Source organism: Schistocerca americana, chromosome 5, assembly GCF_021461395.2.
Source record: "Schistocerca americana isolate TAMUIC-IGC-003095 chromosome 5, iqSchAmer2.1, whole genome shotgun sequence".
Classification (NCBI taxonomy): domain Eukaryota; kingdom Metazoa; phylum Arthropoda; class Insecta; order Orthoptera; family Acrididae; genus Schistocerca; species Schistocerca americana.
The window spans coordinates 434,622,722-434,639,199 of record NC_060123.1 but is presented as its reverse complement, the minus strand read 5'-3'; positions in this window follow the sequence as shown (position 1 = coordinate 434,639,199).

Below are 16,478 nucleotides of genomic sequence, written 5' to 3'. Positions count from 1 at the left end.
GAAAAGTGTTCGCTATGGAAACAGCTTCCAGTAATCTCGGAATGAATGAATACAGGTATGGTTTGAAATCTTATACAATTCTTCCTGGAAAATATTTGCAAGCTCAGATAACAATGATAAAGGTGCATAGCAATCATGCATCCTTGTTTCCAAAGTAGACAACAATGGCTCAGTAGATTGAGATATGCTGACTGTGGTGGCAGGGTAGATGCGACAATTCATCCTTGTGCTCGCAAAACCAATCCCTGACGATGCGAGTTGTGTGAAGAGAGGCCCGTCGCCGTGGAACACAGTATCACCATTGGAGAACTAACGTTGCACCAGGCTTTGGTTTTGTTTTGGTTAAGTCATGTTCCGTAGATCATTTACCCGATCATTTTATCGATATGATGTGGAACGAGTCAGATTACAAAATATATGAATAGTGCTAATATTAATATTACTGAAATTTTTAGTTCTACGCTTGCAACTAGATCAAAAGGTAGAATTTTTTTTACCATTTATGAAACAGAAACTTGTCCATGGAGTAGAAGAAATTGTCCAAAAGAAATGATTTTAAGCTAGATTTAAAACTTAATCTGCTACCTGCCTGACACTTTATGTTGTTGGGCAAATGATCAAAGATTTTTGTTGCTGAATAATGTACTCCTTTTTGAGCAATTGACAGCTTCAATAACGGATAGGAAAGATAATTTTCCCCCTAGTGTTGTACGTATGAACATCACTGTTCTTCGGGACTTAAGATATTATTTGTAACAAATTTCACTAGCGAATATATGTACTCTGATGGTGCAGTTAAAATGCCTCCTTGAAAAGGTTCCTACATGACGTCCTTGGGTGAAAACCACTAATTATTCTCACTGCTCTCTTTTGTGAAATCAATACTTTATGTTTAAGTGGTGAGTTACCCAAGAAAACTATTCCATAAGACATTATTGAGTGGAAATATGCAAAGTACGTTAGGAGGCTGATCTGTTTATTACCGTGACTAGCGATTATACGAAGAGCGAAAGAAGCTGACCTTAGTTGTTTGAGAGGCTCAGTAATATGCTTCTTCCAGTTCAAGTTCTCATCAATGTGAACACCCAAAAATTTCGAGAAATCTACCCTGTTAACTCAGCCCCGATCATACGCTACATCAATTGTCGCTATGACTCTATACGTGTACAGAACTGGATATAGTGAGTTTTTTCAAAATTAAGGGAGAGTCCAATTTTTGAGAACCACTTAATAATTCTTTGAAAGACATCCTTAACAGTATCTTCAGCTGCTTTTTCTGGAATGGGATTTATTATAACACTCGTGTCATCTGCGAAAAGTACTAGTCCCGCTTTCTGAACGTTAAGTGGGAGGTCATTCACATGAATAAGGAACAGCAGAGGACATGAGCAACCGAAATGGTCACATAATACTTGACAGTAATGTGTCATTGCAAAATCCCCATGGAACCCATGGAATAATACGACATGGCTCCCCAAATCATCACCAAACTCCCGCCGTCTTTCACTCTTCGGACGTAAACTCGGCCAGAAGTAATTGATGAACAAGACTCATACTACCAAATAACTTTCTTTCACTGCCCCATAGTCCATTCAGGTTTACGGTTTCGGCACCACATTTTCCCGTTACGGAATTAACATCACTGCTGAGTGGTTTCGGAATCCCATCTCGCTCTGCAATTCTCTGCTGCTGGAGTTCTCTTCCTGTTGTTTTGGTACTGACAAGGTTCGCGAGTGCGACAGTCAGCTGTAGAATGATTTTTGCATCTGTCGTTCTCTTGCTTCTCGTCACAGCCTCCTTCAATAATCGTCCGTCACGACCACTCAAGTTCCGACCGCATTGTACCTTAGTGAATGATGTTTTACCTCTGTCCCTTATGCGGAAGCCGGCCGGGGTGGCCGAGCGGTTCTAGGTGCTACAGTCTGGAACCGCGCGACCGGTACGGTCGCAGGTTCGGATCCTGCCCTGGGCATGGATGTGTGTGATGTCCTTAGCTTAGTTAGGTTTAAGTAGTTCTTAAAGTTCTAGGTGACTGATGACCTCAGCAGTTAAGTCCCATAGTGCTCAGAGCCATTTGAACCACTTGAACCTTATGCGGAATAAATCTTCGGTATGGTTCCTCTTAGAATCACCAAAGACTTGCCCTCATTTGGTTGCTGAAGCGCTCACCAAGGAAGCACCAACAAATCTGCCCACTTTCGAAGTCAGTCAGCTCCAACTTAGTACACTCAACTACGCAGAACGCTGTTCCGAGCGCAATTGCCACTTGCATCGTATTGAGAACAGGTGCGACCTGCGTGACTGAGTGGACGATGAAATTGACTGCAATCTGTTGTTTACCACCGTTAAAAACTATCTTCCACTTGATCCTTCTGTGCGGTAATGAGATGACTGTGTGCAGGGGGAAGACACGCCGGATCAAAATGCCTCTCCACTTCCTTTCTTAGCGGTCGTATCGGCTGAATCGTGTCTCAATTTATTTATCATATGACAATTTCTCCATATCCGGACGTGTTCCGGTACTCCACAAACCACGAGGTCTTTGCCTAGGTTTTGCACTCCCATATCTTTGGCAGCATGAATCATTTTTTCCATAAGACACATTTCATGGATAGATTACAGTGCTGTAAGAGATTGAGAGGATTAATCAGACCTAATTACTAATTGGAGGAATTTCCTACAAGGACAATTAAATAACAAATGGGAATGGAGGGACAGTAAATTGAAGCCCGTTCCTTCGGAACAGGAAGGAGGGAGTACTTGGATTAACATCCATCTGATAATGAGGCCTTCACCACAGCGCTAAAAGCCTCGTTTTAAAGTTGGCTTAAACGCTTGAAGTGTATAGCGTTAGTAACACTAAATTGCAGCTGAGGCTACACGTTAACTTCATAGTGTTAACGTCGTGGTCTCTCCTAAACTACTAATAGAAAACATTTCTTAGGAAAAGCTTCAAAGCGATTTAAAAAGTGCGTGTAAAATCGAATTAGAGATTAATTTTTCGCAGAGACTAACATAATTTCGTTTGGTGTTTTCAAATAAAAAAATTTCATCCTCTCTGCCATTGTAAGATTAAATAATCTCATCGATCTATGTGTAGCAGAAATGGTCTTTGTCAGAAACATATACACGGAGATTGATATGAAGTTTTGTTACTGTGTGTGTTGGGGGAGGGGGAGTAATGTATCCTCACTTTCATCCGATTAATTCCGTTTTCTTTCCTGCACAGATCGCCCGTAAAGATACCCATCTGAGGGGACTGATTACCTCCGATGTTAAGTCCCATATGGTTCAATACATGTGGATGAGAGGAAGGTAACAGCAATGGCCTTGACACACACACACACGCACACACATACACACACATACACACACACACACACACACACACACACACACACAGCGAGAGAGAGAGAGAGAGAGAGAATTCTGCCTCGTGAATAGTTAGTTGATGAAATGTGATACAAATGAAAGCGAAACTTACGAAAGAAGCTGGATGCATATAATCTATAGCTCCTTCAGATGACATATGAAATAAATAAAACTGATAAGCTACACACTGACATGTTAAGAAGTAATAAAACGGTAGAGAAGAGGAACGGAGTTTCTCGCGCTAGGTATTTCTCAACGAGTTGTTAGTTGTAAAGCAAACATTATCCGGTAGCGATCAGATAACATGACATTCATTGCATTCATGTTCTGCTATCAGATGGCAGTGAGTCTCTTAAGCTGACTAAGGAATGTTAATCTCTCAATCACAAAAATACGCTCTAGCGTCAGAACAGATGTATGATACCATGTTTGTATATCCTGATATAAATGACCGGCATTATTTCAAGAGACATAAGATAGTATTCCGTCCGTTGTGAGAAATACATTTAGGTGTTTAAATAGCTATCACTCTCACTCTAACATTTATGCCCCTTTACTGTGCGTATAGATGCAAATAAGAATTGCTTTGTCGTAACGTCTTAGTTTTGTTATAATTACCATTGTCCTTCTGTTCAAACTGAGTCTGTTCGTAGAACTCAGATGGTATTAAGGAGTTAGAACCCATTCTCACGATTAATTTGTTCACTTTTTCGTGTTACCAAGAAGGTCAGTGAATTTCATACGCTCAGTTTCTTCAGCAATTTCTACTGTGGTGATATCATTGCCGGGTATACTTTATCATTATCATCTTGTTGTGCCTTCTGTTCAAATAGCAATTCTCAGAACATCCTTTTTCTTTATCAGGAGTCATATATCTTTCTGACCAAGAGATTTATATAACAAATTGCAAATCCGTTTTTTTTTTTTTTTTTTGTATTTTCTAGTGGGGATTTTCGCGTCGCTTTAAAGGAATGACTTTTTTTCCCACATACCGCTAATACCACTTGATGGCTGTTAAATGAGTCACTCCCGCTATGAAAATGGGTGATAGGATCAGGGCTCGAATGAGACTGTTTAGGTATTTTTTGAAAATTGCTTCGACCAGCTAGAGAGCCAAATTTGAGGTTAAGATCTAACGAGGACGTGCTGAAAAGTAGAGCTTCAGATTATTGTGTGAAAACACTTACAACTCTTTAAATACAACAAACACTATTGACATTCTACTTCGTTATTCTTCAGGTCTACATGTATGCAGCCCACTACCGCTAGGGAACTCCGAATTTTACCGTGTAACATGGCGGTGAATTGTTTAGTTACATGTTCCACGGATGATTTTGCTCGATAGATCGTAATGATGTGGAAGGAGTCATTTTACGTTCACATCACAAATTAATTTGTACATACCGTTATATTCTAAACATTTCTAAGAATTCTTTCTTTTTTTTAAAAAAAGGAAAAAAATATACATGTGTGAGTTAGTAATTCCTGCCCACCACCTTTTACACATTACAATAAGAGAAATTCTTCTACGGAATAGAAGGGGTTGTCATGCAGAAATTTTTTAGTTTGTTTTCAAATTTTCCTTTTCTGCCTGTCAGACTTTTATATCACTGCGTAACTGATCAACAATTTTTGTTGCAGCATTGTGCACTCCTATTTGTGCTACAGACAACCTTAATGTGGGGTAAAGAATGTCATTTTTTCTTCTGGTACTGTAATTATGTACCTTGTTCTTTTTAAACTGTAGCATAATATTTACAACAAACTTAATGAGTGAATAAATGTACTGAGAAGCAGTAGTCAAAATTCCCAACTCCTTAAACGGATGTCTACAGGATGATCGTGGGTAAGCACCACAAATTGTTGTTTTTTGGCAATGAAGATTTTCATTCTTAAAGATGAGGCATCCCACAATGTTATTCCATATGGTATTATTGAATGAAAATATGCAAAATATGTCAACTTACTGATTTGTCTCTCCCCAAGATTTGCAATGATCCTAAGAGCAAATGTGGCAGAAATAAGTTGTTGTAGGAGTTCCAATTTTTTTTTCAATTTAAATTCTCACCAGTACGGATCCATAAGAATTTTGAAGTTTTCATCCTATTTATTGTTTACTCTCCATGTGTTACACTTTTCTTTGATTTAATACCTTTAGATGTGCAGAACCGAATATGTTGAGTCCTTTTAAAATTGAGAATGAGACCGTACGCAGAAAACGAGCTAAAGATAATTTTAAGGCTTTGTTTGCCATTTCTTCTGTTTCTGTAGATACGTTTGGATCGATTACAATAATAGTGCCACTGCAAAAAGAACTAATTCTGCTTGTTTTATTTGAGACAAAAGATGCTTTATATATATGAAGAACATTAGTGAACTTAAGACTGAAACTTGAGGAACCCCATACATGATTTCTCCAGTGAGAATTATGTCCCTGGAGTATGTTGTTTGAATTACTAAGTACAACTCCTTGCATTCTTTTGTTTAGATATGATATATCCCTTAGTCGGATATACCATCGATCCCATAAAACATCAATTTGTCTAGGAGCATACTGTGATTCACACAGTCAAATGCCTTAGAGAGGTCGCAGAAAATACTAATTAGCGTTATTTTATTATTTAGTGTTTGTAAAATCTGGTAAGTGAACGTGTAAGTGGCATTCTCAGAGAGAAAAACCCTTCTGAAACCCAAACTGCGTTTTGGTAAGCATACTACTGCCGCTAAGGTGAGATACTATTCTAGAATACATCATCTTCTGAAAAATTTTGGAGAATGGTGTTAACAGTGAAACAGGTCGGTAGTTACTAATGTCTCCCCTATCACCTTTCTTAAATACGGCTTTAACAACCGAATTTTCAGTCTCTGTGGAAAAGAACTTAGAGTAAGTGATGTATTACATATTTCAGAAAAGACAGGGCTTATTACATGTGAGGAAATTTTTCGTACTGTACTGGAAACACCATCAAAATCGGATTAGCACGTATTTGTGAAAGAATTTACAATTTTCTTAATTTCAGAAAGAGAAGTTGGTGATACATGCATATGATTGAATTTTATGGAAGTTACATTGTCAACATACTGCTGTGATTTTGCTCTTGAACCATCTGCCCCTATGCTCTCTACCACATGTACGAAATCACTATTAAATGCACTTGCTACCTGTGACTCATCTTTTGTAGCCCCAGTATATGTAGTTCAGAACGTGTGACTTCTGTCACGTTGAACGATTCTCTTCAGTCATCGTTGACCTCGTTCTTGCAGGATCTTTTGCCGGCCGCGGCGATGTCGGAGATTAGACGTTTTACCAGGTCCTGATATTTACGGTACACTCGTGAAATGGTCGTACGGAAAATTCCCCACTTCATCGCTACTTCGGAGATGCTGTGTTCCATCGCTTGTGCGCCGACTATAACACCACGTTCAAACTCACTTAAATCTTGATAACCTGCCATTTTAGGAGCAGTAACCGATCTAACAACTGCGCCAAACACTTGTCGTCTTATACAGCCATTGCTGACCGCAGCGTGGTATTCTGCCTGTTTGCATACCTCTGTATTTGAATATCCATGGCTATACCAGTTTCTTTGACGCTTCAGTGTGTTTTCCGTCGCTGTCCCTCGTTCATAAGAAGGAGGCACTCCCACAATTTAGGACACGTACGAAGGCGTATGGACAGTCGTTTTACCCTCGCTCTATTTACGAATATGTAAATGACCTAGTGGATAGTGTCGGAAGTACCAAGCGGCTTTTCCTGGATGATGCTGTAGTATACAGAGAAGTTGCGGCATTAGAAAACTGCAGCGAAATGCAGGAAGATCTGCAGCTGATAGGCACTTGGTGCAGGGAGTGGCAACTGACCCTTAACATAGACAAATGTAATGTATTGCGAATACATAGAAAGAAGGATCCTTTATTATATGATTATATGATAGCGGAACGAACACTGGTAGCCGTTACTTCTGTAAAATATCTGGGAGTATGCGTGCGGAACGATTTGAAGTGGAATGATCACATAAAATTAATTGTTAGTAAGGCGGGTGCAAGGTTGAGGTTCATTGGGAGAGTCCTTAGAAAATGTACTCCATCAACAAAGGAGGTGGCTTACAAAACACTCGTTCGACCTATACTTGAGTATTGCTCATCAGTGTGGGATCCGTACCAGGTCGGGTTGACAGAGGAGATAGAGAAAATCCAAAGAAGAGCGGCGCGTTTCGTCACGGGGTTATTTGGTAAGCGTGATAGCGTTACGGAGATGTTTAGCAAACTCAAGTGGCAGACTGCAAGAGAGGCGCTCTGCATCGCGGTGTAGCTTGCTGTCCAGGTTTCGAGAGGGTGCGTTTCTGGATGAGGTATCGAATATATTGCTTCCCCCTACTTATACCTCCAAGGTGATCACGAATGTAAAATTAGAGAGATTCGAGCACGCACAGAGGCTTTCCGGCAGTCGTTCTTCCCGCGAACCATACGCGACTGGGACAGGAAAGGGAGGTAATGACAGTGGCACGTAAAGTGCCCTCCGCCACACACCGTTGGGTGGCTTCCGGAGTATAAATGTAGATGTAGAATAGGAAAGGAAATACGAGTAACTTGTAGTGGTACAAGATACACTTCGCCATGCACCGTACAGTGGCTTACGGAATACGTATGTAGGTGTAGATGTAGATTTAGACCGAGACAAATGATATGCGCACAAATAAACCTGGCGAACTCGGTGGAACTGGTAAAACTGTAAACACTGAACGGCTCTCGAGCTGTCGCGTTCTGAGCTTTACGAAACGTGACGCTCGAGGCAGTAAAGGGAGTGTGGCGACAGAGTGTGTGCATTGTAACCGCACACCGGTGCACCTGCTTCAGGAAGCGAGGACGTTGACTCTGGCGATGTGCCGACTCACCTCCGCACAGCGGCGGCGAGCAATTGTCCGCGGCAGGCAAGACGGTGAGGTGCGGGGTGCGGTCGCAGGCGCGCCTATTGTTCGGCTAATTAGCGGACCGATCGCGAGTGCCATTGCATGTAAGCGCCGATTCCAATTATCTTACGGGACTCTTCGTTCCGTCTGAGCAACGTAGCCGATCTGTTCAAAACAGAACAAAAAAGGTTTTACATTTCGGAACCATTCTTAGTCACAACAGGACGCGTACAACTCCTTCTGCAGTGCATTCGTAAATTTGAAAAAGGTCCCTCTGGAATAGCGTAAAACATTCGTTCTTTGTCAGTGTATTCAAAAATGTGCGTATTGTTAGGGATCACAATAAGCGTACTGCTACCGATCCCACGTAATGAAGAAGAACTGTTACTTGGTAACGAATGAACATCGGAAAACACGAGAGCTACTCGCACTGTTTTAATCATCGTATAAAAAAGTACCGGGTGATCAAAAAGTCAGTATATACTTGAAAACTTAATAAACCACAGAATAATGTAGATAGAAAGGTAAAAATTGACACACATGCTTAGAATGACATGGGGTTTTATTAGAACAAAAAAAAGTATTGCTAGACGCGTGAAAGATCTCTTGCGCGTGTCGTTTGGTGATGATCGTGTGCTCAGCCGCCACTTTCGTCGTGCTTGGCCTCCCAGGTCCCCAGACCTCAGTCCGTGCGGTTATTGGCTTTGGGGTTACCTGAAGTCGCAACTGTATCGTGATCGACCGACATGCCTAGGGATGCTGAAAGACAACATGCGACGCCAATACCTCACCATAACTCCGGACATGCTTTACAGTGCTGTTCACAACTTTTTTCTTCGACTACAGCTATTGTTGAGGAATGATGTTGGACATATTGAGCATTTCCTGTAAAGAACATCATCTTTGCTTTGTCTTACTTTGTTATGCTAATTATTGCTATTCTGATCAGATGAAGCGCCATCTGTAGGACATTTTTTGAACTTTTGTATTTTTTTGGTTCTAGTAAAACCCCATGTCATTCCAAGCATGTGTGTCAATTTGTACCTCTCTATCTACATTATTCCGTGATTTATTCAGTTTTCAAATTTATACTGACTTTTTGATCACCCAGTATGTTACATCTACACCTATATGATTACTGAGCAATTCACAATTAGATGCCCGGAAGAGGGTTCATCGAACCACCTTGAAGCATTTTCTCTACCGTTCCGCTCTCGAAAGGCGCGCCGGAGAAAAATTCTCTTACTTTATTATAATGATCATTTCTCCCTATGTAGATGGAAGCCAACCAAATATTTTCGCAATCGGAGGAGTAATTTGGTGATTCCAATGTAAGGAGAAGATCCTGCCGCAACGAAAAACGCCTTTGTTTTAACGACTGCCACTCTATTTCATGCATCAAAGCTGTGACACTCTCTTCCCTATTTCGCGATAACAGAAAACGAGCAACCCTTCTATGAACCTTATCCATATCCTCCGTCAGTCATATCTGATGCGGATCCCACATCGTAGAACAATACTCCAGAAGAGGGCGGACAACTTTGTTGCAAGCAGTCTCTTTAGTAGACCTGTTGCACTAAGTGTTCTGTCAATAAATGGGAGTCTTTGGTTTGCTTTCCCCACAACATTATCTGTGTTATCGTTCCAGTTTAAGTTATTCGTAATGGTAATCCCTAAGTATTTAGTTGAAATTATAGCCTTTAGATTTGTTGATTTATCGTGAAACCGAAATTAAGGGGAGCGCTTTTCGTACTCACGTGGATGACTTCTCACTTTTCATTATTTAGATTCAATTGCCACTTTTCACACCATTCAGATATCTTATGTAACTCATTCCGCAATTCCTTTTCAACATCTGACGACTTTACAAGTTCAAGCAGGTAAACGGCGGCATCATCTACAAATATCTAAAAGGGCTGCTCAGATTAGCTTTTACGTCGTTTATGCAGATCAGAAACAGCAGAGGGCTTATAACACTTCCTTGCGGAAAGTCAGAAATTACTTCTGTTTTACTCGATGTGTTTTACTCAATTACTACGAACAGTAACCATTGTGACAGGAAATCAAGCCACAAGAATGATATGTTCTGAATCCGTACGGACTGTCAAAAAATCGCTTTCTTCGGTGTAATTCATAATGTTCGGACACAGTATGTGTTCATACAATGAAGGCTTTCACGACCGAATGTTTGAGCTGCCGAGAATTCTTCCGGGTTGTATGGCCGTGGTCCATAGAACTCTTCTATCCCTGACGTTCCGTCCAAAGCTACGTTGGACATCTTCGGACTGTCGGCAAGAGACTCAGCACAACCAGGAGCGCCTCCGAAGATGTCCAACGTAGGTTTGGACGAAACGTCAGGGATAGAAGAGTTGCATGGACCACGGCCATACAACCCGGAAGAACTCTCAGCAACAGTATATGTTCCAAAATCTTACTGCTAATCGACGTTACTGATGTGTCTCTTTAACTAGGCGGATTACTCCTATTTCCTTTGTTGGATATTGGTGTGACTTGTGCAACTTTCCAGCCTTTAGGTACTGAACTTTCAACTAGCCAGCGGTTGTATATGATTGCTAGGTGTACAGCTGTTGTATCAGCATATTCTGAAAGGAACCTGACTGGTATACAATTTGGATTCGAGTCTTGATTTCAGCTGCTTTGCTACGCCGAGCAAACAACGATAAGCCAAAACTTTGCGACCACTACCCACTGCGACGTCGTATGATGTCTGGCGGTGTTGCGGTAGCAAAAGTACGTAAGCGGAGCAGACACGAACAGGGGATCATCTAGAGAAGATATGGACTGCAAATGGGGAAATCCAATGAGATAACCGAGTTTGACAAAGAGCATATTATTTTTACGCAGAGCCTGTGAAAGAGTATCTCGAAGACGGGGTAGCTGTTCGTATGTTCACGTGCTTGAGTCTTGTTGCATCTACGGAGAGAGGTAGAGTGAAGTGAAACTACCACTAGGCGCTAAATGGTTGGACGTCCATGACTCTTCACAGAACGTGGGGTTCAGAGGCTTGTATTCTCGGTAAAGTGGGATAGATGATGATTTGTGGCATCTCAGCCGAAAGAGCAAAACGCTGGTGCGCCCAGGAGTGTTTCGGAGCACATTGTTTATTGTACATTGTTGAACATGGAGCTCGTCAGCAGACCACCACTACGTGTTCCCGACATCGTCAATTATGATTGCAGTCGGCACGGGATCATTGGACTTTAACCGTGGATCAATGGAAACTGCTCAATATGCTCTCTCTAGAAAAGTCCTACCCTCTAGAAAAGTCCTACCCTCTAGAAAAGTCCTTCCTCAAGTATTTGGTTATTTACAAGAAGCAACCGGTAACATTCTCCTCCAGAGTTAAAAAAAAAAAAAAAAAAAAACAGTAAGCGAACGTGCGTAAAAATGTAAGAATGTTGTAATATCGTCTTCGAAATCTGTCTTCTCAGCCATTGTTTAAAATGTTAGGTAGGAAAAGAGTGGTTTCTATTATTTATTGACTCAAGAGGTGGACAAGCATAGCCAGAATTATATGACGAAATCTTTTAGGAATACGAGAAATCACTGGCATGTAAAATTAAAGTGATTCCTCCAAAAATGCACTCCTCTTGTTCAACCTTGTGACGTCTGTTTTCAGATAAAGGTAAAAAAATCTAATAAAGCTTATAAAAATTGCGCTTATCCGATTGAAAATAATACAGAAATAAATTCCCGTGAAGAATATATAAACAAAAAACAATCAATAGAGCATCAACTGTTCAAATGGTTCAAATGACTCTCAGCACTATGCGACTTAACTTCTGAGATCATCAATCGCCTAGAACTTAGAACTAATTAAACCTAACTAACCTAAGGACATCACTCACATCCATGCCCGAGGCAGGATTCGAACCTGCGACCGTAGCGGTCACGCGGTTCCAGACTAAAGCGCCTAGAACCGCACGGCCACACTGGCCGGCGCATCAACTGTCATCGCCCATTTTTAACGAAATGATCAATTATGCCTGGTACGTTTCCACGCTTACTGATAAAAGAAAAGTTCTTATGAATGTTAACGTAGTACGTTTGCGAACAGATTTTTTCTTTTTTTTTAATGGGTGTTGTTATAAACAGTCGTCCTTCGTAAATTGTACTACATGTTAAAATATTTTTCGTTTTCAATGTTTTTATGATAATTATCATTCTGTTGATTGTACTTAAATTACGTCATTCACAAATAATGATGATATGCTGAAACGTTTTGCATAAATAAAACCCTACCCGAAATTTTGATATAGTGGCAATCAAATCTTTAAGTTATCTCCAATTAAAATGCTTTTGAAGTTATTCACGTTTTTGAAAATGAAATGTTAATCGTAATTTCCTTTTTATGTAATTAGCTGCAACAGTCATTTTATAAATAAAATAAGTCTATTTGGGTCATTAACTTTATTTAAATATTTAAAAGTTTTTACAATTTTTTAAAATTATTCGAAAAACAAAATAAACACAAAGATATGATCGAACCTGGGTCGCCCGCATGACAAACGAGTCGACTACAGGCACAGATATTTTGCTGTGTTGCCGTAGAGTATCAATTGACCGATACGTGCGCTGCGCGTAAAACTTCAGTGCCCTTGTGTTCAGAATCTTATGGCTGATGCACTTTACAATTTTTACGGTTGGCACCCTTGGGGTACACTACTAACCTGTGAAGGATAATCCCGAACTGAATTTCCCAGACCGTAAGGTACCCTTGTTAAACTAAAAGTCTACGTAGTGATCATGCTATATGAACCTTCATAAATGGTGGGGGAATTTCGCGGATTCGGAAGAGATATAAAGAAACGATGTTTGTTGTTTACAGGCTGCTGTAAACTGAATGTCAAATTATTCGAATTTAACTCGTTGGTTTCACAAATGACACAGACAGATATTCACTTACAGAAATTCATATCTTAACTTAGTCTAATTTTTCAGGCCAGTAATAAATAAAGATATCCTACTGGAAGTCGTCTGAAAACTCTCCAGAATAAAAATAAAAAAAAGAACTGTCGGCACTATTTATCATTTTGATAAAGAACCCTGAACTTTATCGTGCTTATTCAACTGTCCTCTTTATTCCACAAGAATGACATGTACGAAGATACACAAGTAGCGGCCATCTCATTTGCATTGGATTACTACCTTTGCATTGGGTGGAGAAATCTTTAGACGGAATCCAATTACATGTATATCGTGGACAGATCACAGACGTGAAGCAACCTGTTGTAAGAAGGACTCGCAAGCCAACATATGCTTCCTGATGATACATTACGAGGAAAATTAACTCGGACTACTTATTACTTGGAGTACAAGCCCTCGAGTAATTTCAGAGAGTGACCATGCTTTTCCAGCGCTCTTCAGTGACGTCAGCGTAGGTATTGCTACATACCAGAGCTAATCGGTCTTTGTGTGTATCGTACCGGACCTCATTTTCTCCTGCAGATAGTACATCTCTACAGTTCACTCTGCTCATCAGTTTTCTCTTATGACCCCATTACCGATCTCAATTTTCCTACCAAACACGTTAAAAATGTCTGCCGTCACCTGCAATGCGTTTTGTAGCTCTTTCAGACAGCTACTGTGTAGCTGATCTGAATTCATTAGTATGGTTCTTTATTTGAGCACACGCAAGTAAAACACAAGTGAGAACTTCCTCCTTTGTGAACACTCCGCGCTCTTACGCTATCCCCACAAACAGTAATCTAATGAAGTAAGATTGGGTAGCCTCGATGACCGAAAAATTACTACACAGTGACCGATTCAACGCCCACGATATGTTTCAGTAAGGTACTGTGCCATTGACTGTAAGGGACGTGCAGAAGCCGCGACATGCTAAAGGTGCATATGACATAGTGTTGCCACAGGAATATCCTCCAAGTATGCTGGTAACACATTTTCAAACAAATCGGGATACTTCAATCCAGTAAGATGGTTATCAAAAACAACTGGATCGATGAGTTTGTCGTCAATAATACCACACTGCGCGTTCACTGAGAAACGGTCAGTCAAGACAGCACTACGTAATCTAATGTCGCGTTGTTGTATTGGCATGTGAAAGCTGATGGTGAAGGAGGACAAGCGACTGAACCGCGTGATTTCCAAATAGCTCTCCGTCGGATACGGTTAAGAAAAGGGTATATGTTTCATTTGAAGTTTTTTTGTCCAGAATCATTTCCCCCCCTGACTCACCTTATATAATTTACTTTGACCATCCCAAATACACTCTACGACAAGAAACGTCGAACCACAAAGGAATTTTCCGAATGGGACGGAAACCGGTAGGTGTGATGTACATGTGCAAACAAACAAACAAACGATTACAATTTCAGGGAAATTGGATAATTTGTTCAAGAGAAAGAGCTTCTCAAGCTGAACAAGTCGATAGCATGCTTGTCCACATCTGGTCCTTCGTACAGGCATTCGGCTTGGTGTTGATAAGAGTTGTTGAATGTTCCCATGAGGGATGTCGTGCCAGATTCTGTCCAATTGGCGAGTTGGACCATCTAAATCCGGAGCTGGTTGGTGGACCCTGCCCATACGGCACCAAGCCTTCTCAGATGGTGAGAGATGGGGCGACCTTGCTGGCCGAGATAGGGTTTGGCGAGCACGAAGACAAACATTAGAAAACCTCACCCTATGCGGGCCAGCATTATCTTGCTGAAATGTAAGCCCAGGGTGGCTTGCCATGAAGGGCAGCAAAACGGAGCGTAGAATGTCGTCGACGTACTGCTGTGCGGTAAGAGTGCCGCGTATGACAACCAAAGAGGTCTTGCTACGAAAAGAAATTGCACGCCAGACCATCATTCCTGGTTGTCGTGTCGTATGGCGGACGACAGAGAGGACGGTAACCCATGGCTGTCCAAGGCGCCTCCAGACACGTCTTCGCTGGGCCTTGGGGCTCAGTTCCAAGTGAGACGCATACTGAAGACAATTCTACTCCAGTCAGTTGAGATTTCAGGACGCAACCGTGTCTGGAAAGGCCCCAGACAGCAGTGGAATACCAACTCGACTGTCACCCCACGTCTTCAATGTGGTATCGATAGGCCGGTCTTTGTGGCCGAGCGGTTCTAGGAGCTTCAGTCTTTTTTTTTTTTTTTACTTTATTGTTATTTTAACACCTGAACAATCAGGGAGACTGGCAGCGGCATGCTACGCCGCTCTTCAGCCATAGAGTTGACAATCACAGTACAAGAATGGAGAATGAAAATGAACATAGTGACGGGCAAAAAATAGTGCTCACAGTCACACAAAAAACACGGAGCCGTTCACACTCGACGAGAAAGACACTGAAATCACGTTGACACGGCGCACATAACATTGATGAATCCGATGGCACAAGTGAACGGAGAAGCGTGACGGCGGACACTAAAATCACTAAACGACGTCACACACACGAGACACAGATGGCGATGATCCCCGGCGCGCGAAAGTCCACGTAGCGTGTGCGAGTCCGGGGACCTGCCAAGAGGGGAAGAAGGGTGAGGGTGGGTGGAGAGGGGAGAACAGAGATGCCAATGGCTGAGGAGAGGGGAGGAGGAGTAGAAGGACAGGGGAGGGGGGGCCGTGGGGAGAAGGGGAGGGGAGGGATGGAGGATGGAGGATGCCCAAAGGAACAGATACAGGAAGAGGGAGGGAGGATTAAAGTTGGTAGGAGGGGTAGATGGAGGGGAGGAGGACATCATCAGGGAGGGGGAGCTGGCGGAAGCCACCCTGGGAGAGGGTAAGGAGGGTGGAGAGATGGAGATGGAGACCGGACAGGACTTGGGAATACAGGCGCGGCAGCGGGCGGGGGTGGGAGAGGATCGGGGAGACGAGCGGGTGAGGAGGATCGAGTTTGCGGGCGGTGTAGAGGATCCGTATCCTTTCAAGGAAAAGGAGGAGGTGGGGGAAGGGGATGAGATCGTACAGGATCCGCGTGGGGGAGGGGAGACGGATGCGATAGGCGAGGCGGAGAGCATGAGGTTCAAGGATTTGGAGGGATTTATAAAAGGTAGGTGGGGCGGAGATCCAAGCCGGATGGGCATAACAAAGGATAGGGCGGATGAGGGACTTACAGGTGTGGAGGATGGTGGAGGGGTCCAGACCCCACGTACAGCCGGAGAGGAGCTTGAGGAGACTGAGTCGGGAGCGTGCCTTGGCTTGGATTGTCCGGAGGAGGGGAGTCCAGGA